The sequence below is a fragment of the Pseudorca crassidens genome, chromosome 7 (assembly GCF_039906515.1).
Source record: "Pseudorca crassidens isolate mPseCra1 chromosome 7, mPseCra1.hap1, whole genome shotgun sequence".
Classification (NCBI taxonomy): domain Eukaryota; kingdom Metazoa; phylum Chordata; class Mammalia; order Artiodactyla; family Delphinidae; genus Pseudorca; species Pseudorca crassidens.
Window position 1 is genome coordinate 61,620,437 of NC_090302.1, and position 24,609 is coordinate 61,645,045.

A 24,609-nucleotide genomic window follows, 5' to 3' on the forward strand; every position below is an offset into this window, starting at 1 on the left:
AGTGGAATAGAAAATAAGCCGTCGGCGACGGAGATCTTGGGAGAAACCGAGGGCTGTAAAATTGGCTAGGAGACACCCCAGGGGCGTCTTAGGATCTGGTTTTGATTGTGAGGTTCCCATGACCCCCAGTCTGTCCCTGAGTGAATGGAGAGGGAGAGAGGCGTCCCTGGTCTCCAATTCACGGCAGGTCGGAGGGCGATTGGGACGTCTCCACAGTTGCCCGAGGCCCGGAGAGAGGATGGAGGAGTCCCTGACGCGGCTGCAATTAAGGACAGGGAGTCTGGTGGGCAGGGACTCTGTGAGTCGGAGGGAACAAGGGAGCGGGACTTACCCCGTTTTCTGCCGGATCGGGTGGATGAGTAGAGGTTCCCTGGTTGTCTCCTGGGGGAGGAGCGGCCCGCGCAGTAACCCGCGGGGCTTGGTACCCCTCCCGGGTTGCGGCACCAAATGTAAGGTTGGATCTTAACAAACGGCACTGCAAAACAGAGGAAAGCTTCAAGTGAGCTTTCTTAGGGAGCGCTCCCGGGCGAGGTTCAGTGGTCCGAGAGCAAGGGGCCAGAGAAGTCGCACCCGGGCGAGGGTTGGGCAAGATTTTATAGGGGAAGAAGGGAAAGGGGTGTGGTGACTCTGGGAGGGCGCAGGGTATTCCTTATTTGGTGGTCTCTTCGGGTATCCTGGCAATATCTGGTGCTGGTTGCATGAGTCTTGGGACCGTTAGTCCCGCCCCTCGAAAGGCGGGAAGGCTGGGCCGGGTGGAAAGTCCCCAGGTCAGTCCCTGGAACTGGGTGGTCCGGAGAGTTTCGGTCTGATGCATTGCGGTCCCCTGCCTCGGGCCAGTTGGCCTTCCACTTACATTTCCTAATATCTTCTGTATCTAATTTTGTCTTCTATCAATCAGCACCAGTTCGTTCTTTCTTTAGTACTGTGCACACTGTTTTTGGATTGAGTTTTCTCTCTCTGGTTGATGAAGAAACTTTTTAATGACTCTACTATGCTTTTGTTAGCCTACAAAGCCAGCTTAAAGTCTGAGATAGTTAGTTATTGAAGAACATTGTGTTGGGTAGAAGGCAGTTTTTTCCCCAGCTTATTGGGTAGAAACAGGAACCCTTGCTGAAGAGGCTGCCTGACACTTGAGTCGAGTCTCCTAATAGTCTCTCAGCCTGGGGACAGTAGGCCTCAGGCTATAATGCCAGTTCCTTTATAGTGGTCCAGGGCCATCAGACACATTATACAGAATGCATGTAGACTTTGCAGGTTCCCACATCAATGTTGTAGTAACTTACTCCATTTCTTATGCCTTGAGGCGCTCTCTCAATGTTGTGGTGCTGACTCCAAACATAGTAGAAAAGATCTTCTGTTTGTCTTCCAAACAGAGGGTGTCTTGTAGAGCTGAGGTTGCACTGGTACCAAGCTGGCAGTGAGCCCAAGTAGAAGGTTAAATTGGAGTTGTGAGGGTTTGGGAAGAGACGTGCATCATAGGTCCTATTTTGGTTGCTGGAGTCACATTAGCAAATGGGGAAGCCATCGTTCCTACTCTTACGACTCCTGTGCTTAAGAGGGGGAAGGAAAATGTAACTCATAAGTTAAATCTCAGATAGTGATGTGCTATGAAGATTATCAACTAAGAATAAATAAATGATATAAGATGTCTGGGAGATGTCAGAGTTGCATATACTTGGATCATGAGGGAAGTGATCTGAAATAGGTAATAATAAGGTGAGAAGAACTGAATGTGAAAGAGCTAGACGTACAAAAATTCTGGAGCTAAACAAACAAACAGTCAAGGCATAGAAACAGCATAGGCAATAGCCCCCAAATAGGTTTTGTGTTAGAATTCAAAGAAGGAAGGCCAATGGAGTTGAAAGATAGTGCTCTGAGCATAGTGGTTGGTACAGATAAATGCAATGATATCTGAAAAAGGGATGAAAATGTTTTCTGTGGCCTTAATATAAAGCCAGTTGCAGGTGTCAGCATTAAATACTAAAGCTTTCTGAAGAAAATATTACATCAAATATAAGCATAAAAATATTTAAAAATAAAGTGTGTAACTCTGCAAAAAGGTCTTTCTTTAGTAAAATAGATATACTGCAAATTTGGTTATCTTATCAGTAAATATACAAAGCTCTCTAGATAGAATGTTGATCATCAGGATATGTAATTCCAAACATGTTAGACAGTTTCATACTTCGTATCCTATTCTCAGGTTACTCCTTTTGATTGGTAAACACTTTTTCTTTTCATCTTCTTCAAGAATAAATTATAGGCTAAAGACCAAAATGGAGATGCAGAAGAACCAGGCCTCTGTCCCCTGACAAAGATCAACAAAGAAAGAGCTGTCCACAAAGACTGGCAGAGCTCCGGAGTCCGTGTATAAAAGCAACACAGCAGAACAGAAAACCAGAAGAAGGGCATGACTAAATAGAGAAGGGAGACAGCTTCATCTTGCCTGCATCATCCCTCCACCAAGCTGGTACTGCTTAGCCCCAAGAGGAAACTTCCCATCTAGAAAGAGTTTGCTGCAAAAGGAAGAGCATGGTGAGTAGTAATTAGCTTCCCCAGGCTTTTGGGACACCCAGTGAAGGTCTTTCTATGGTTTCACCCCATGCAAGCTAGCAAAGCCAAGATATATAGAGATGACTAGCAACAAGAAAGAAAACGGTGGCTACCAATAGCAGCCATGCAGCAGGAGTGATGGTGGATCACAGTGACCTGCTCTATAGGATGACGATACTAAAGGGGCCAGCAACGTCACCCCAAAGAGAACTCTCTCTCTTATTTTACCTGCTTTTACCCCACAGCTATTTGCATTTGCTGACGTCAGCCCAGGGCTCTGTGTAAGACACCAGGCTAGAACCCCTACTGCAGACCACCTGGCATGCACTCTGGACAAGCCTCTGCACCCACCACCGTGCAAGTCCAGGAGTAGAAAGTATCCACCCACCCACAAGAGAGCATGCCTATAGCCAGGGCCCCTACAGCTGCCAGTGAGCCTGTAGTTGGCCCCAATCGTTGCTGTATGCTTTGGTCCCACCAATGATGTGGGCCCCTTAAGCTGTCCCCCATAGCTGAGTGTGTGCACACACTGGCTCTGGACACCACCATTTGCCTGCCCCAGTTCTTAGCTGCTGAACTAAGAGGTGCCACTGAGGACACACCCCACTGCGTTGCAGTGCTTACCACAGTTGTTGATTCTGTGCACCACAGAGGCCTGAGATGTTGCAAACCACCGGATCTAATGCCAAAACACACCCCACGCTTGTAGCCCTGCACCACTTGACTCAGGCTCATACTATGCTTAAGCCACACTTCTGTCCACAGGTAAAAGTCTTCTCTTACCACAGTCCATCCATGAAGTCTGGATCCATGAAGTCTGGAAGAGGTAACTGCTGCTTCAAATGTGCTGATGCCTATGCAGGGCTACGAGGGACATAAAGAATTCAAGTAATTATTATGAAGAAGAGAGCTATTAGAAAACACAGGTAAGCAATTTAATAAAAACAGAAAAAATGTACATGAACAAAATGAAAAGTTCCACCAAAAGAAAACGTAAAAAAGACCTGAGCAGAAACTTTGGAGCTGTAGAATACAATGAGTGGATGAAAGAATTCAACAGAGTTTTCAACAGCAGACTTGACAAAGACTCAGCAGATAGATCAATTGTCCAATCAGAGAAGAAAAAGAACGTCTATGGGACTTACAGGACAACATCAAGATAACAGCAGAGCCCCAGAAGGAAAAGAGGAAAGGAATAGAAACTTACTTCTTTAAGGAAATAAGGGCTGAGAAATTCACAAACCTGGGAAGGGATTTGGACATCCAAGTATGTGAAGCTAATAGGTGACCCCCAAACTTTAACCCAGAATGATCTTCTCCAAGACACATTATGCTAAAACACCAGTCAAAAGTCAAAGAAAGGATTTAAAGGGAAGATAATTTTTTAAGGTATTCAAGAGCACTTCTATCAGGCTATCAAGCAGCTTTCTCAGTAGAGACCTCGCAGGCCAGGAGAGAGAGAAACGGATGATACATTCCAAGTACTATGAGAGAAACAGCCAACCAAGACTATTTTACCAAGCAAACATATCCTTCATAAATGAAAGTGAGATAAAGACTGCCTAAGAAACAAAAAGCTGAGGGATTTATGAACGCTAAACCTACCTTACAAAAAATGCCGACAGGAGTTCATCAAGCTGAAGGTACCATGAAAATATACAATACACTGGTAAGCATATAGTCATATTCACAATACTCTAGTATTTCAATCTAGGGATACGTTAACTATTCTAATATCATTAACTACTTTAATATAAAGGTTAAAGAACAAACGTATCAAAATAGCTGTAGTTGGATGTCACCGTCATGGCATGAAATGTTTTTCTTTTTTTCTCTTCCTTTCAATTTACAACTAACTGGACGTCTACGTCTATAACATAACCAAACCAAAGGGCCTCTGCACAGGACACCTGAGAGATCACCCAGTGGACATCTAAAGATGCTGCAGCTCCAAGTCCTGAGCCTGCCTCACCCTCAAGTACCACCACAGGAAAAAAAACATAATCTGGAGAGTACAAAAGTGGGAAGACACTCATGGGAGATAGGGAATTTGTGGTGCTCTCGCCAGTCTAACAGAAGAACTTGGCAAACCAGCTGAGCAGGACAGAAACAAGTCTGGAGGCAGACAAAGGGAGGAATGGCCGGAGTAGACCCCTCTCCCCAGAGCTCACTTGGTGAGTGCAATGGTGGCAGCAGTGACAGCAGCTACTTCTCTGGCAGAGGAAGTGAAAAGTGCAAGCACCTGCAAACGTTATAGCTGGAGGTACCCTGAGGTTCCTCTCAGGCAGAATGCAGATTTCTGAGAAGGGGCCTCTGTGACTGACTAGGAGAGGGAGAGGAAAGAAGGCAGACAGGAAAACATTCAAGGAAAGTGTTACCTGCTATCTGCTCAGGATTTCAGCAGGAGATCCAGCAAGAGAGAGACCTCTGAGAGTCTTGCAATCAATCAGAGACTCCCCTAACAGGTGTGTTGGGGACCCTCGAAGCCCCAGGTGCTAAGTCCACACGTCCCGCAACTCTGCAATACCTTTCGTTTTTATATGTACTCTCCCAAATGTAGTAGCAGGGACAGTCTGGGCCAGTGAGAAGTCAAAAACTTGGGCTGTATCACCACCTTCTGGTAAATAAAAGGAAGTTTTGTTTTGTCAGCATGTTAAAATGTTAAGGAAACGAAGATTTTTGTAACTAAGAAAGGTGTTTGCTACTTTACATGTTACAGCAAAGGCACAGTTAGTTAATGATACACTAGGAAAAATCATGGTACCACCAAAAGAAAATGACTATTCTCCAGCACCTGAACTCAAAGATATGGAATACTACAGTCCAACAGATAAATACCTCAACATAGCTGTTTTGAAGAAACTCAACAAGCTACAAGAAAACTCAAAAAACTCATATAATTAATGACTAGAAGGATAATTAATTAATGACTAGAAGGAATACTTTACCACGATAATTGAAATTATAAGAAAGAATGCATCGGTGCTAGAGGAGATCAGATGGAAGAAAGAGAAAGTGAAGTAGATGACAGGAATTTAGAAATGATTTAGACAGAAGAGGCGTGAGAACTAAGATTTGAATAGAGTGAAGAAATTCTATGAGAGCTATTAGACTCAATTAGGAAAACCAAGATAATGAAAATAATGGGTATACCAGAGGTAAAAAGAGAGAAGGGGGCAGAGGGTCTATTTAAAGAAATAATAGCTAAGTACTTACCAAAGAAGGAACTGGACATACTAAGGCATTCTATTGGCTGTGGATAAAAAAGCCCTTCTTCAAGATACATCATAAGGAAACTGTAAAAAAAAATCAATGATAAAGAATTTTAAAAGTGGCCAAAGGGGGGAAAAAGTAACTTACAAAATGATCCCCCATTTCGACTACCAGCAGATCTCTCAGCAACAGGCTAGGAGAGAGTGTAATGACATATCCAAAATATTAAAAGATGAAAAATTGCCAGCCAGGAATACTCTTATCTGGCAAAATTACCCTTCAGATGTGAAGGAGGAATAACGGCTTTCCCAGACAAACTGAGGGAGTTCACCACCACAAGACCTGCATGGAGAGAAATGCTGAAGGGAGTTCTTCAAACAAACAAAAAGGCACTAAGTAGAGACACACACAAAATGAAAGAACATAAAGCACTGAAAAGGGTAATAGTCGGAATTAGAAAACCATGACCGTTTGACAACAGTGGGTTAAATAATTATACCAAACAGGTTAAAGGGAAAAAAGCATTAAAATACACTACTACAATATTACTGAATTCATAACATAAAAGCCATAATTTGTGAAATCACATAGAGAAAAAGGGAGGAGTAAAAGAAGAGTGGAACCTTTGCAGGCAAATGAAGATAAGATGCTATCAGCAGAATAAAGGGCTGTTTTACGTATGAGATGTTTTATGTAAGCCTCCTGGTAACCACAAAGCGAAAATATAGAGACCTAAGCCATAAAAATAGGGGTGACTGAGCAAATCACCATGGAAACCCAAAAATTTATAAAGGTAGTTTGAAACAGAAGGATAAAGACACAAAATGAGAAGAAGGCAAAAGATAAGGTGGCAGTAGTAAGTCCTTACACATCCATAATCAACCTTGATGTAAATGGATCAAACTGAGCAATCAAAAGGCATAGAGGGCCTGAGTGGATTTAAAAAAAAAAATAAGATGCAACTATGTGCTGGATATAGGAGACCAATTTAAACTCTAAAGAAAGACACACAAAGGCCCAAAGAGAAGATGATAATATTCCAAGCAAATGGAAACCAAAAGAAAGGGGGCATAGTGATATCTATATCAAGCAAAATAGACTCCAAGCCAAAAATGGTAACAAGAGACAAAGGAGGTCATTATATAATGAGGAAGGAGATAATACAACACAAGATACAATAATTATAAATACATAAGCTGCCAACACCCAAATACTAACAGGTCTGAAAGGGGACATAAACAATACAGTACTATCAGGGGACTCCAATACCCCACTGTGAGCAAGGAGAGATCACCAAGACAGAAAATCAAGAAAACATCTGAACCGAACCACACTTTAGAGGCGATGGGCTTCACACACACAACCTATAAAAACTGAATCAGGAAGACATAGAGAAAACCAGGACCAGCTGGCTTCACTGTCAAATTCTATAAAACATTTAAAGAAGACTTAACACCACCCGTTCTGAAACTCAACCCAAAAATCCAAATTCATGCTATGAGGCCAGTATTCCCCTAATCCCAAAGCCAGATAAGGACATCACAACAAAGGAAAACTAGAGACCGATATCCCTAGTGAATAGAGGTGCGAGAATTCCCAACAAATATTAGCAAACCAATTCATGAACACATTAAAAGGATCATAAACAATGAAGAAGTGGGATTTATCCCTCAGATATAAGAATGGTTCAAAATACACAAATAAATCACACCAGTACAATGCAAGATAATCACATGATCATCTCAATAACTGTAGAAAAACCATTTCACAAAATACAAAATTCTTTCATTATAAAAACACTTGATAGACTAGGTATAAGAAGGAAAATCCCTCCACATAATAAAGGCCATATATCACAAAACCACAGCTAACATTATACTCACTGGAGAAAAAACTGAAAGCATTTTCTCTGAGATCAGCAACAAGACAAAGTTGTCTACTCCCACCACTCCAGTTCAATGTACTACTGGAAGTCCTAGCCAGAACAATTAGGCAAGACAAAGAAATGAAAGACATCCAATAGAAAAAGAAAAGTGTCACTGTTTGCAGATGACATGATTCTATATAGAGAAACCCCAAAGACTCAACCAAAAGACTGTGGGAACTAAGCAGTGATTGTAGTAAAGTTGCAGGGTACAAAATGAACATACAGAAGTCAGGTGCATTTCTATACACTGAAAAAACTTTTGAAAAACACTACCCTATTCACAATAGCATGAAAAATATACCTAGACAGATATAAATTTATCCAAAAAGGTTAAAGACCTGTGCACTGAAAACTGGAAGACATTGATGAGAGAAACTGAAGAAGACACAAACAAATGGAAAGACATCCCATCTTCATGGCTCAGAAGAATTAATATTGTGAAATTATCCATAATATCTACACATCAATGTAAGCTCCATCAAAATACCGAAGGAATTCTTCAGAGAAATAGAAGAAACAATTCTAAAATTTCTATGGAACCACAAAAGACCGCAGATAGCCAAAGCAATCTGGAGAATAAAACCAAAGCTGGATATATCACTCTTCCTGTTTCAAAGTACACTACTAAGCTATAGTCCTAAAACCAGTATGGTAGTGGCACAGAAATAGTCACATAGACCAATGCAATAAAATAGAGTCCTCAGAGTCAACTAATTTTGACAAGGGAGTTAAGAACACCCACTGGGGAAAGAAGAATCTCTTTGACAAATGGTGCAGAAAAACTGGGTAAGTACATGATGAACAATGAAATTTGATGACTATCTCACGCCACTTATGAAAACTAACTTGAAATGGATCAAAGACTTAAACGTAAGACCTGGTACTCTAAAACTCCTAGAAGGAAATGTGTTGAAGAAGCTCCTTGATATTGTTTTTGGCAAAGATTTTCTGGATATGACTAAAAGCACAAATAACAGCAGCAAAAATCAAAGAAACAATTACCAAAATAAAATGGCAGTGTACCGAATGAGGGAAAAGCTTTGCAAACTATGTATTGGGTAATGGAGTTAATTTCTAAAATATATAAATAACTCATATACAGTTGAAACTTGAACTGTGCAGGTCAACTTATTCATGGATTTTTTTCAGTAGTAACTACTACTGTACTACACGATCCATGATTAGTTCAACCCATTAATGCATAGGAACTGTGGATATGTCGGACTCACATATATGGAGCGCCGACTCTAAGTTATACACAGACTTTCCACTATGCAGAGCACAGACTTTCCACTATGCAGAGGGGCAGTGCCCTTATCCCCCACATTGTTGAAGGGTCAACTGTACTCAATAACAACAACCAAAAAACAATATACAACCTGATTTAAATTGGGTGGAATAACTAAGTAAACACTTTCCCAAAGAGGATATCCAAATGGACAACAGGCACATGAAAAGGTGCGGAACATCACTGATGATCAGGGAGATGCAAATCCAACTTACAATGAGATATCACCTCACACCTGTTACAGTGGCTACCGTCAAGAAGAAGAGACACAACAGGCGCTGGAAAAAATTTGGTAAAAAGGGATCTTTTGTTCACTTTGGTGAGAATATAAATTGATCCAACAACTATGGAAAACAATATAAAGTTTCCTCAAAAATTAAAAATAGATCTACCATATGATACAGCAATACCACTTCTGGGTATATGCAAAGGAAATGAAAACAGGATTTCCAAGAGATATATGCACGCTCATGTTTACCGCATCATTAGTCTCAATAGTCAAGATATGAAATCGACCTAAATGCCCACTGCCAGATAAACGATGAAGAAGACGTTATGTGGTGTGTGTGTCTGTGTATACCTGCCATTTGCTACAGGTATACACCTTTTGGTCCATTTGGATGGACCTTGAGCACATTATGCTAAGTGAGATAAGTCCGAGAGAGAAAAGACAAGTACTGTATGATATCAATAATATATGTAATCTAAAAAAGTCAAACCTGTAAAAACAGAGAGTAAAATAGTGATTACCGGTGGGGGTGGGTAAGACAGATGATGTTTCAGGGTACAAATTTGCAATGAGTAACAGCTACGCTGTAGAGATCTAATGCACAGTATAATGAATATAGACCACAATATCATATGTATTTATCAAACCTGCAAAGAGACTAGAACTTAATTATTATGACTACTAAAAAAGGGATAATTATGTAATGTGATAAAGGTGCTAAATTGCCAAGAATGGCCATGATATCACATTATATAAATGTATCAAATTAGTATATATTTTACACCTTAAATGTACACAATGTTATGTGTCAAATATATTCAATAAAAATAATTATAGTTACAATTTGTTAATGGATATGCAGTATAAAAAGATGTAAATTGTGACATCAAAAACATAAAAGGGGGTGTTAAAGAGTCAAGTTTTGATTGCAATTGAACTTAAATTGTTATCAGGATAAAACAGACTGTTGTCATAAAACACTGTTTGTAAGGCTCATGGAAACCATAAAACAAACCCTACAGTAGATTCATAAAAGATAAATAGAAGGCAGTTGAAGCATACCACAACAGAAAATCACCAATCACAAAGAAACGCAGCAAGAAGCAGCAGCAAGGGATCTACCTATAGCCTGAAACAGTTAATAAGGTGACATTTGTAAGGGCTCACCTATCAATAATTATTCTAAATGTAAAGGGATTGAATTCTTCAATCAAAATACATGGAGTGGCTGGAGAGATTAAAAACAAAATAGACCCTACTATAAGCTACCTAAAGAGACTCACTTCAGCTTTAAGGCTGACTCTTATAGGCTCCAGGTGAAGAGATAACAAAGGTACTGCATGCAAGTGGAAACCAAGAGTAGGAATAGCTGTACTTGTAAGAGACAAAATTGATTTTAAACCAAAAATGGTAACAAGAGACAGATAAGGTCATTGTATATGTAAAGGGGTCAATTCAACAAGAGAATATATCATAAATATATGTGAACCCAACACTGCAGCACCTAAATATACTGAGCAACTAAACAGCTCTGAAGGGAGAAATAGACACCACCACCATAATCGTAGGGAACGTCAATCTACCTTTCAACATAGATAGATCATCCAGATAGAAAATCAACAAGTAAATGGTGGACTTGAAATAGACTTTACCAAGTGGATCTAACAGACAAGAAAACGTTTCATCCAATAGCAGCAGAATACACTTTCAAGTGCGCATGGAGCATTCTCCATAATATGTCACCTGATAGGTCACAAAACAAGTCTTAGCAAACATAAGAAGATTAAAATTATACCAAGTATCTTTTCCTACCACAATGGTATGAAATTACAAATCAATAATGAGGAAAGCAGGAAAATTCACAAGTACGTGGAAATTAAACAATACAATCCTGAATAACCAATGAGTCAAAGAAGAAGTCAAAGGGGAAATCAAAAGTATCTTGACACCAACACAAATAAAAACACAACATATCAAAACATGGGATGCTGCAGAAGGAGTTCTAAGCGGGAAATGTAAAGCAATACTGAGAGAAAGGAAGGATGTCTACTAAACAACCTAACTTTATACCTCAAAGAACTAGAAAAACAAGAACAAACTAATCTAGACCCTGAAAGATCAGAGCAGAAAAAGAGACGAAAAACAAAGAAAATATAAAACTTAAGACCAGTTTTTTGAAACAATAAATAAAATTAACTACCTTTAGCTAGACTAAGAAAAAACCCTCAAATATATAGAAATGAGAACTGAAAGGGGGGGGACATTAAAACTGACTGCATAGAAATACAAAGGTTAATAAGATATTATCATGAATAATTATACACCAACCATTTGATTACCCTAAAAGAAATGGATGAATTTCTATAGACATACAACCTCACAAGGTTAAATCATGAAGAAATAGAAAATATGAATAGACCTATAATGAGTAAGGAGGTTGAATGAGTATTCAAAAACCTCCCGAGACAGAAAAGCCAAGGACCACGTGGTTTCCCTGGTGAGTCTACCAAACATTTAAAAAAGAACTAATGCCAATTCTTCTTAAATAAACTCTTCCAAAAAACTTGAAGAAGTGGGAACACTCCTAAAATCCTTTCACTGGAACAGCATTGCCCTGATTCCATAGCCAAATAAGGACACTAGAAGAAAAGTATACTACAAACCAATATACCTGATTACTATATATGTAAAAATCCTCAATGAAATATTAGCAAACCAAATTCAATAGCATATTAAAAGACTCATACACTATGATCAAGTGGATTTATCCCTGGGATACAAGGTTGTTTCAACATACGCAAATCAATAAATGTGTTCATTAATAGAAAAATAAAAATCGTATTATCATCTCAATAGATACAGAAAAAGCATTTGACAAATACATCTTTTATGATAAATAGATTTTAAAAAGGTATAGAATCAACATACCTGAGTACTATATGACAGTCCCACAGCTAACATCATACTTCATCATACAATGAAAGATTAAAAGCTTTTCCTTTAAGATCAGTAATAAGACAAGTGTGCCACTCTTACCATACCTATTAAATATAGTGCTAGAAGTCCAACCCAGAGCCATCAGGCAAGAAAAATATCTGAAGGACAATCAAAACCGAAATAAAGAAAGAAAGAAAATTCTATTTGTGTATGATATGATCTTATGTATGGAAAATTCTAAAGACTTCACCAAAAAACTGTAAGACCTAATCAACAAATTCAATAAAGTTACAGGATACAAAATCAGTGTACAGAAACTAGTTGCATTTCTATATAACAACAAGGAACCATCAAGAAAGAAAGAAACTAATCTCATTCAATTCAATTTTCATAGCATTAAAAACAATAAAAATCCTTAGGAATAAATTTAGACAAGGAGGTGAAAGGTCTGTATGCTGAAAACTACAAGCCTTTGATGAAAATCGTTGAAGACAGAAGAGTGGAAAGATAGCCCATGTTCAGGAATCAGAAAAATTAATATTGTTTAAAAGCCCACACTACCCAAAGCCATCTATAGGCTCAGTGCAGTACCATCAAAATTCCAATGCTAGTTTTCCTTAAAAAAAAAAAAAAATCCTAAAATTTGTTATGTAACCACAAAGACTTCTAACAGCCAAAGCAATCCTGAGAAAGAAAAAAGCAGGAGGCATCACACTTCTTCATTTCAAACTATACTAAAATGCTATAGTAATAAAAAAGTAAAATACTGGGATAAAGATAGACATAGACCACTGGAACAGAATCAAGAGCCCCAAGATAAACCCATGCATATTCAATTGACTAACATTTCACAAAGGAGCCAAGAATACTAAATGTAGAAAGTATGGTCTTTTCAACAAATAGTTTTAGGAAAACTAGATAAACATATGCAGAAACGTAAAATTGGACCTCTATCTTACACCATTCACAAAACCTTACTCTTAATGGATTAAAGGCTCAAACATAAAACCTAAAATCATAAAACTCCTTTAGCAAAACTGATCTGAGACATTGCTCTTGGCAACGATTTTTGTATATGAAAACAGAAGCACAAGCAACAAAAACAAAAATTGATAAGTGGGACTACATCAAACCAAAAAGCTTCTGCACAGCAAACGAAACAATCAACAAAATGAAAAGTCAATTTATTGAATAGGTGGAAATATTTATAAATCATATATCTGATGAGTTTAATATTCAAAATATGTAAATAATTCATACAACTCAATAGCAGAAAAACAATACAATTTAAAAAGGGCACAAGGAAGTGAATATATATCTTTCCAAAGAAGATATACAAAGAGCAACAGGTACATGAAAATATGCTCAACATCTCTAATCAGAAGAGATAAGCAAATCAAAACCACAATAAGATATCATCTCACACCTGTTAGAAAGGCTATCATCAAAAAGAGAAGATATAAGTGTTGGCAAGGATGTGAAGAAAAGAGGACCCTTATGCACTGCTGGTGGGAATGTATATTGGTACAGCCCCTATGGAAATAGTATGGAGATTCCTCAAAAAATTAAAAACAGGACTACCATATGATCTAGCAATCCCACTTCGGCATATATATCCAAAGGAAATAAAAAGTTGATCTCGAAGAGTTATCTGAACTCCCATGATTATTGCAGTATTATTCACAATGGCCAAGATATAGAAACAACCTAAGTATCCATCAATGAAAAAATGGATAAAAAATAATAGAATACTATTCAGCCATGAGAACAAATGAAATATTGCTCTTTGTAACATCACAGATGGACCTTGAAGGCATTATGATAAGTGAAATAAGTGTGACAGAGAAAGAAAAATATACCAGCACTTACATATAGAATCTAAAAACAAAACAAAACAAAAACAAAGAACTCATAGAAACAGAGGTTAGAGTAGTTGTTGCCTGGGGATAATGGCAGAGATTGGTCAAAGGGTACAAACTTCTAGTTATAAGACAAACACATTTTGGATGTCTAATATACTGCAGGTAATTTTAATTAATAAGTCTGTTATATTTTTGCAAGTTGCAAAAAGGTAAATCTACGTGATCTTGCCACAAAAGAGAAATGTAATTATGTGAGGTGATGGAGGTGTTAACTAACCCTGTGTTAATTATTTTCTAACACACGTGTATTACATTAATTCACTGTATATCTTAAACTTACAGAACGTTGTATGTCAATTATATTTCCATAAACCTAGGAAAATTTAAAGAGGAGTAAGTCACAGATCATTTGTTATCCCCATACAATATCTCATCGATTCTCTTCTAAAACTACTTGAGTACTCTTTTCTTTTACCCCATAGGTACCTTATACAAACCTTTACGATTTCACTTATGACACTTAACTGAACCTAAAACCTCCTCCTCCATGTGTGAGTTTTCCTGTTTAAATTATTTTTCTATACTTAAATCTTAGCCCAATAACTGGCACATATTATATGTTCAATAAACAATATTGGTAATGAATGAGGGAGAGAGAAGAATTCCGATGGACACGTGTAAAGGTCAAAAGAAGGGAAGTGAATAGTGTCAAAATACATTGATTGAGTAATGAATGAGGCTGGAAGGGAAAGGGAATTGAGATTTAGGTTGTGTACAAGTGCTGGAAACTTTCAGCTGCATGATACTGTCCAAATGCTCATGTTGTTATTATCCAGTTCCAAAAATCTATAATCAATATGTGGGAAATGTGGAAATGTGGGATATTAAAACAGTGTAGAGAGTTGCACTAAGTGATTTTCTCGTTGACTTGTGAACATTATCAGCCAGTTCAGAACAAAAGAAACTAACATCTCTTTGTAAGTATTGATCAGTCTATAAAAAACCCTTCACAAATAAGAGATATTTGCTTGGTTAAGGCATTTTTCTTACTCTTCTGAGATCATGTTGTATAGGATTCATACTTTTCCTATCCTCATTCTTACACAATGGGTAATTGGCCACCTAAGTTGACTTACTCCTTGAGTTTAGCGTGCTCACGGGAAGTGTCTTTTGTTCAAACACTATTGAATCCAAAGATCAATCTTCAGAATGCATCTTTTCTGGGTTAGACTTGAGAGAAACCCTAAATGACACTAGCACCCAAGCAGCTGTTGTATGAAGAGAGATGAAATACTTAGTAGTGTTAGAAGTGCAATTTTCAGTGTATAAGCTTAACTGAGTTTGCAGAAAAACTAATACAGCAGACAAATAGGTTTATGAAGGACCTGCAATAAGAGATAGAATAGCTATGACTGAAATGTGGCTATGATCTGATCATGATGGAAACTGAAAAACCCTGAAGAAATATATATTATTACTCTGCCTAAAGGTCAGAGAATGAAGTTCTCATGAGTACCACCGCAAGAGGGTCTGATGTTTTTTGTGTTAATAATGTGATTTTTAAAATTTTGTTTTGATCATGATAAGCCTACTTGAGCTAGCATAGTACATTAAGAAAAAGAATACTTCAATACACTAAGTTTTAGGTGGCATGTATATATAAAATTTCCTTTAAGTAGAAACTCTCTGTATTCCAATATGGCTAAAGTTTGAGACTTGAGAGCTAAAGTTTGAAATAGTATTTTAGTATTGGAGGTCACTGGCTCTTCATCAATATACATTACACTTTCTGTGACTTTGGGCAAGTAACTTTGGGCGAGTATCTTTGGGCAAGAAATTCTTTAAGCCTCTGCCCATTTGTGCAACCAGGTAAAACTTCTCACACTGAATGGCTTCCAGCAGATTAAGTGGTGTCTATTACAGAGACTGACATATGAATGTTTGAATAATAGTTACAGCAGATATTCTAACTTGACTGATCAGAAAACATGTCCCAACCAACTTTTCCCATACTGGCTTTTAGAAGAGAGCCAGGAAATGTAAATGCTCTTATTTCCAGCATTATTACAGCTGTGAGTAGGTTTTTGATACTGTTCTGGACAGTAATACATAGAAAAGTTTGGGGTGGGGTGCAAAAGCAAGGGGTTCTGGAAAATCTCCAATGAGAGGTATCAGAAAGGATGGATATCACTCCTACCCCGGCCCCCAACACATCTCCATTCTTAATTCCTATGTTGAATAACGCCTTCATTTTCAGAGTTGTGTCAGCGTTCTGCTGATAAAAATAGGAAGGCTAACAGGAACACAGAGATAATACAGAATCACAATCGATTCAGCCCCATCCACTGGGTTCCAGGTTGCAGTGCTAAATCTTTATTGGAGGAGCTGCTGTTGCTGCCCTGGGTTTCACTCCTTGAGTCCCAAGTCATGCTTCAACTGCCATTATCAGGACTATGCTGCTGCCTCCTTACCACCCACCGACCACTTTCCAGGTTGCAGCTCTGAGTAGTCATTGCCAAGGCTGCTGCTACTGCCCTGAACACCACCCCTCATCCAAGATTGAGATGCTAAACTGTCATTGCTGAGAAGGGCTCTTGCTGCCCTAAGCCCCACCCCCTGGGGTTCCAGGTTACATCTGTGGCCCATTCTTGCCAGGGGAGCTGCCACTACCCAGAGCCCTACCCCCATGGCAGGTTGAGGTGCTGACACATTATTACTGAGAATGAGCTGCCACCGTTCTGGACCCTACCCCCAGGTCCTAAGTTGTGGCTCTGAACTGTCACTACCAGAGCCACGCTGCCACTGCTCTATGCCCAGCACCCCAGGTCCTGACATGTAGCTTTAACAGACTACCATGTGAATTGTGTTGCTGCTATCCTGTGACTGACCCCTGGGACCAGAGTTGTGACTTTGACATACTACTGTCCCCCAGCAGCGCTATTACTGCACCCTGCCTTCTGGGTCCAAGTCACCACTGCAACTTCTCATCCCAGGGCATGTGACACTGCTGCAATCCCCCCACTCTCACCAGCTGGATTCACAGTGGTAAACCCCTGAAATCCAGGTATTGGTTCTACAGGACATCTGCACACACCCTTATCCTAAACACGAGTGCCACAGTCATAGCAAATGCACCTGTACATCAGGACCCAGGCACTGTGGTAGTTCCACATATGCCTGATGCTAGGATCCTGGCTCCAATACTGCTTTGTGGATTCTGAGCTTCAGCATGCCAACCCATTCTCCAAGAAGGATCCCCTTGGATATAACCTCCCATGGGCGAACATAAAAAAAAAAAAAAAAAATTAAAAACAAAAAGGAGAGAAGAGGAAGACCTCAGCATCTGAAGATCTGAATAGCCCTAGCTGCCATTCCGACCTGCACATCCTCTGCAGCCCTGGCCAAGAAGACCCCCCCCCCCCACCATCTGGCCAACATCAATCTCAACCAGCAGAGTGGCATGGGGACTATGCCACTGTGACTTCCCAGGAACAAAAGATGCTGCATCCCACCCAGCTAGCACCCTTACAGCCACCTCCAGGTGAATGTCTTTCCTTACTAAAGTCAATCCAGAAAGACTGAAAGAGATGAATGTGCCCTCAAATGCAGAGATATCAGTAATACTCCAACAGCTGACCCAAGGATACAATCTTCACATTATCTGAGAAAGAACTGAAAACAATTTTAAAGAAGCTCAGCAAGATTCAGGAAAACACAGATAGACAAATCAATGAACTCAGGAAAGAATACATGACTGAAATAAGAAATTCAATAAAAAATAGAATTCATAAAAAAGAGAGACAAAAATAAATTCTGGAGATGAAGAATACAATAAATAAAATGGAAAATTCAATACATAGCTTCAAATGTCTTAATCAGGCAATAGAAAAAAATCTGTGAGCTTGAAGACATTTTCTGATATCATTTAATCAGAGGAAAATAAAGAAACTAGCAGGAAAAAGCGTGAAGAAAGCCTATGTGAGCTTGGGACCAGATCAACAGAAACATTATGGGAGTCCCAGAAGGAGAAGAGAGGGAGAAAGGGAGAGAAACTTCAGATAAATAATGGCTAAAAACTTCTTAAATCCAGGGTGACAGATGTCCATCCAGATACAGGTGCCATACAAGAAATGCTAAAGAAAGATCTTCAAGGTAATACAAAAATATGCTAATTAGTAACACAAGAACATACAAAAATATAAAATTTACTGGCAAGGTAAATACGTAGTCAAATTCAAAATACTCTCATACTGCCATGGTAGTGTATAAGTCACTTTGAAATCTACCATATAGGTCAACAGAAGAAAGCTTTGAAAATAGGTATATCTCCAATATTATATTAATGGAAACAATATAAAAAGATGAAAATTGGGAACTCAACATAAATTGGGTGGGGATAGATTGGGAGTTGGGGATTGACATGTATACAATGCTATATTTAAAATACATAACCTACAAGGACCTACTGTAGAGCCCAGGGAACTCTGCTCAATATTCTGTAATAACCTAAATAGGAAAAAAATTAGAAAAAGAATAGATACATGTATGTGTATAGCTGAATCACTTTGCTCTACACCTGAACCTAACACACCATTTTTAATCAACTATGCTCCAAAATGAAATAAAAATTTAAAAATCTGTGGGGGTGGCAAGTAAATGGGTAAAACTTTCTTGTGCAATGAAGTTGTTATCAGCTTAAAATAGATGGTTATAAACCTATAAGCTGATTTATTAAAGACTCATGGTAACCACCAAGTAAAAACCTAAAATAGACCTACAAGTGGTAAAGAGAAAAGAGTCAAAGCAAAGCACCCCTTTGCTTTGTCAAAGCATATCACCAACTAACAGAAAAAAAATTAGCAAGAAAGGAAGAAAAGAACTAAGGAATTACAAAACGATCAGAGAGCAGTGAACAAAATAATGATAGGAAGTCTTTATCTGTCAATAATAACTTTAAATATTACTGGTTTAAATTCTCCAATTAAAAGACACAGAAGACTGAATGTATTACAAACAAGACCCATTTATATGCTGCCTACAAGAGACGAACTTCAGTTTTAAATATACTCACAAGCTGAAAGTAAAGTGATGAAAAAAAGATATTTCAAGCAAATAGAAGCCCAAAGAGAATAGGGTAGCTATACTTTTCAGAGAAAAGAGACTTTAAGTTAAACTATCATAAGAGACAATGAAGGTCATTAGATAATGATAAAGGGGTCAATTTATCAGAAGGAGATAACAATTGTAAACACATACTCTCTAATAACAGAGCACCTAAATATATTGAACAATCATTAACAGAAATGAAGGGAGAAAGAGACAGCAATGCAATGATAGTAGAGTACTTCAATACCTGGCTTTAAACACTGGAGAGATCATCCAGACAAATTAAATAAAGAAATAATGGATTTGAATGATACTTTAGATGAAATGCCCTAACAGACACATAAAGAACATTCTACCCAACAACAGCAGAAAATACAGTCTTCTCAAATGCACACAGAACATTCTCCAGGAAAGATCACATGAGAGGTGATCTTTACACAATATGTCTTAACAAATTGAGATCATTCTAAGTGTGTTTTCTGACCACATGATATGAAACTAGAAATCAATCAGAGGAGGAAACCTGGAAAATTCACAAATCTGTGGAAATTAAAAAATATAAACCTGAACAACCAATGGGTCAAATAAGAAATTAAAAGGCAAATCAAGAAATATCTTGAAACAAACAAAAATGGGAGCATAACATAGCTAAACCTATGGGATGTTGCAAAAGGATTTCTGAGAGGGAAGTTTATATTGATAAACACATTCAGAAACAAGAAAAATCTCAAACTCACTTGACGTTTCCATGAACTAGAAAGTTTCTGTTCAACACAGTACTAGAAGTCCTAGCCAGAATAATTAGTCAAGAAAATGAAAGGCATGCATATTTGCTTGGAAGAAGTAAAATTTTCTCTGTTTGCAGATGACAAACTCTACTAAAAACCGTTAGAACTAATAAATTCAGTAAAATTGCAGCGTACAAAATGAACATACAGAAACTGATTGCATTTCTGTACACTAACAACACATTACCTGAAAGAAATTAAGAAAGCAATCCCATTTATAATAGCATAAAAATACTTAGAAGTAAATTTAACCAAGGAGGTGAAAGACTTGCACACTAAAAATGATAAAACATTGATAAAAAGAGATTGAAGAAGACCCCCCAAAATGGAAAGATCCATGTTCCTGTATTGAAAGAATTAATATTTTGAAAATGATCAAAAGTGATCTATAGATTTAATGAATTCCCAATCAAAATTCCAATGTTTTTTACAGAAATAGACAAACTATCCTGAAATTTGTTTGGAACTACAAAGGGCTCCCATAGCCAAAGCAATCCTGAGAAAGAACAAATTGGAAGCATCATAATACCTTATTTCAAGCTAGATTACTAAGCTTTAGTAGCCACAACAGTATGGTATAGGCACAAAAACAGACACATAGATCAATGGAACAGAGTAGAAAGCCCAGAAATAAACCCACACATATACGGTCAATTAATTTATGATGACGGAGCCAAGAATGACTAAGTGAAATAAGTCAGACAGAGAGGGACAAACACTGTATGATCTCATTTATATGTGGAATCATAAAAAAAAAAAAAGGAAGGTGAGATCAGATTTTTGGTCACCAGAAGAGGCAGTGGGTAGGGAGGGGGGAAATAGGAGAAAGGTGGTCAAAAGTTACAAACCTCCAGTTTCAACATAAGTAAGTACTAGGGAGGTAATGCACAACATGATGACTCTAGTTAACACTGCTGTATCGTATATATGACGATTGTTAAGAGAGTAAATCCTAAGAGTTGTCACCACAAGGAATTATTTTTTCTTGTTTTGTCTTCTCCGTATTGTATCTATATGAGATGATGGATGCTAACTATAAACTTATATCAGTAAATAATTTAACACTATATGTAAGTCAAACCATTATGACATATACCTTAAACGTATACAGTGATATATAAAAATTATATCTCAATAAACCTGGAGGGACAAAACCTAAAAAAACAAATGTTGGTAAGGATGGGGAGTAAAGAGAACCCTTGAACACTGTTGGTGGGAATGTAAATTGTGCAGCCACTATTGGAACACCATGGAGGTTCCACAAAAGATTAAAAATTTAATTACCATATGATCCTGCAATCCCACTCCTTGGTATATAACGAAAGAAACTGAAATCAATTTCAATTTCAATCAATATCCCTTGAAGGGATATCTGCACACCCATGTTCAGTGCAGCATTATTTATACTAGCCAAGGTATAGAAACAACCTACGGGTCCAATTACAGATGAATAAAGAAGATGTGGTATATATACAATGAATTATTATCCAACCCTGAGAAAGAAGGAAATTCTGCCGTTTGCCAACAACATGGATGGAACTTGAAGGCATCCTAAGTGAGGTAAGTCAGACAGAGAAAGGAAATATTGTGTGGTAACATTTATAGGTGGAATCTCAAAGAAAACTGAACTTGTGAAAACAGAGAAATGGGGACAAGGTGACGAGGGGCTGGGGGAATTAGGGAGATGCTGTTTTAAGAGTACTAACTTACAACTAGTAGGTAAATAAGTTCGGGGGAGCTAATGCACAACATACTGATTATAGTCAACAATACTATATCATAAACTTTAAAGCTGCTAAGAGACTAACTCTTCTCAACCCAAAAAAGAAATGATAAAAGTGTGCCATGATAAAGGTGTTAGCTAATGTTACTGTAGTAATTATATTGGAATATATAAATGTATCACCAACATGTTATACAACACTATGTTATGGTCAATTATATATCAATTAAAAAAAAAAGAGTCCAGGAACTGTAAATGCTCTTTTTTCCAGTCTTACTATGGCTGGGAATAGGCATAATTTTCAGGGCAATAATGGATAGAAAAGTTTGGGGGTAGAGAAAGGGAAAGTGTTCGAAAAAATCTCTGAGGAGAGGGATCAGAAATGGTTGATGCCACTCTTCCCCCACCCCTCCAACACACACTTACCTCCATTCTGCCTTTGTTGAATGATGCCTTATTGTTCAGAGTTGCGGCAGGATTCTACTGATAAAAATAAAAGGATAACAGAATTAGAGATACCAATCAATTCATCATTAAGTCGACTGGAACTGATTATTCACAAAAATGAATAATTTCTATTTTAAACCACTTTAAGTAAGGTTTTCTGCTACACAGAGCTAAATCCAAGCCAAATTGATAAAATGACTAATTTTAATATTACTTTTCTAGGGAAAAACCTCTCTGTAGTGATAACATCTTCACCTTCCCAATTAAAAACATGGATTGTGTGCTCAACACAGAACACTCTGAGAGATGAATGGCAGCATTGATATTTTCACTAAAAATGGAAATAATGTTATAGGATTGTATATATTAACATTAAATATCAGGAAGAGTATAAATTAAAGATGTTACAGCAAACATTTCCTGGCTGTTTTCTCCATTATGCAGAAATGAAAACAAATAGATTTCTAATTTTATATACTACTCAAGGTATTAATTAAAATTATGACTTTTGATTTACACTGACTATAACCATATTTAAAACATTTACATACTAATATCATCTTATATGTGACCATATCACAGTTTTAGAGCATATGAGTTTATATTAGTTAGAACTAAGTATTACTGCAAGGTTTGACCCTACCATGTTAAACCAAGGATTTCTTTACGATTTCCTGATAACACATGAGAGATGTAGAGAGTCTCATACTGAACTTTAAATACTTTGGAGAAGAAGTAACACACATCATTTCACTTGCCATATTGTCGAGAACTAGTCAGAGGCCCATGTAAAACTACAAGCGTTCAAGTCAATGTGTTCCTGTATGTGCCTCAAAGCACAGGAGGCTCAGATATTGATAAGTTAGCAATATCTATCCAAGGGCCTAAATATTAACTAAATTGGCCTAACCCAACTAAATGAGCTAACCAGTGTTCTTGTAATAATTTAACTTTTAATAATTGTCATCTTTTAAATTGGTTATCCAGGGACAATCAAAACAAGCCCGAACAGTGGATATTAGAATATTCAGTGTTCTATCAAGCACCCTCTGAAATATTGTATACCTTATAATAATGAGTGGCATTTATTTTAATAAATGATAGAGTTATTTAACATCTGAACTGCTTTGGTTTCTTTCCTTTACTAGTCTCAAAATTACCTACCAAGTTGGAGAGTATAGTTTGAGCAATATTTGTCCCGTATCAAAATATTTTACCAACTGCACAGCACCTTTCAATCAATTCATTCTGGATCAGGACTATCAACAGACTTTCTAAATCATACTTTCTTTATATTAGCCTAAAAAAATCTGACCTCTGACCTGACGATACAAACTCCTTGCCTAATACGAGCTTTGATTTTTCTCTCCTATATCTAAATCTTTGTATAAATTCTTAAATGGTGGAAGAAGAGATACACAGGTAAATTCAGAGATATATACTTTACTATGTAAATTTTAATGGCTTTAAATTTAAATCTTAATTAAATTTAAAATTAAATTACTTTATTTGGAAATGAACTAAATGCTCCAATCAAAAGACATAGGGTGGCTATTATCAAAAAGTCTACAAATAAAAAAGGTTGGCAAGGACGTGGAGAAAAGGGAACCTCTGTACACTGTTGGTGTGAATGTAAATTGGTGCAGCCACTATGAAAAACACTATGGAGGTTCCTCAAAAAACTGAAAATAGAACTACCATATGATCCAGCAATTTCACTCATGGGTATATCTCCAAGGAAAACAAAAACAGTAATTTGAAAAGATACATGCATCCCAGTGTTCATAGCTGCACTATTTAAAATAGCCAAGGTATGGAAGCAACCCAAACACCATCAAAAGATGATTGGTTTAAGAATAAGATATATATATATATATATATATATATATATATATATATATAATGGAATATTACTCAGTCATAAAAAAGAATGAAATTCTGCCACTTACAACAATGACTCTGCCACTTAAAACAATGTGGAGAGACCTAGAAGGTATTATGCTTAGTGAAATAAGTCATACAGAGAAAGGCAAATACTGTATGATATCACATATATTTGAAATCTAAAAAATAAAACAAACAAAGGAATATAACAAAACAAACTCACAGATATAGAGAACAAACTAGTAATTACCAGAGGAGAGACGGAAGGGGGAGGGACAAATAGGAATAGGGAATTAAGAGGTACAAACTACTATGTATAAAATAAATAAATGACAAGGATATATTGTGTAGCATAGGGAAATATAGCCATTATTCTGTAATAGCTTTAAATGGAGTATAATCTATAAAAATACTAAATCACTATGTTGTACACCTAAAACTAATATAATACTGTAACTCAGCTGTATTTCAATTTAAAAATAAAACAAAAATGACAATGAGTGTTTTTGTGCTATATCCTTTTACATTTTAAATACTAAAACCATTTAAATGAGAATCCTCCTTTTTCCAACGATGTAACAACAAGGACATGACTTACCCTATGCCTGAAATAAGTAAAAAAATTAGACAAAATATAAAAAACTATAGTTTT

General features: G+C 37.3%; 1 long non-coding RNA gene across 1 annotated transcript in view; it reads right to left on the reverse strand.

Moving 5' to 3' along the window:
* Positions 1-2,575: 2,575 nt before the first annotated feature.
* The window catches only part of LOC137227839 (uncharacterized), a 406,963-nt gene continuing 384,929 nt past the window's right edge, over positions 2,576-24,609 (reverse strand). The window contains exons 6-8 of the long non-coding RNA XR_010945021.1: positions 22,053-22,106; positions 5,770-5,849; positions 2,576-3,417 (exon numbers count right to left, since the gene is read on the reverse strand). This is a non-coding gene — a long non-coding RNA (uncharacterized lncRNA). The remainder of the gene's footprint in view (positions 3,418-5,769; positions 5,850-22,052; positions 22,107-24,609) is intronic.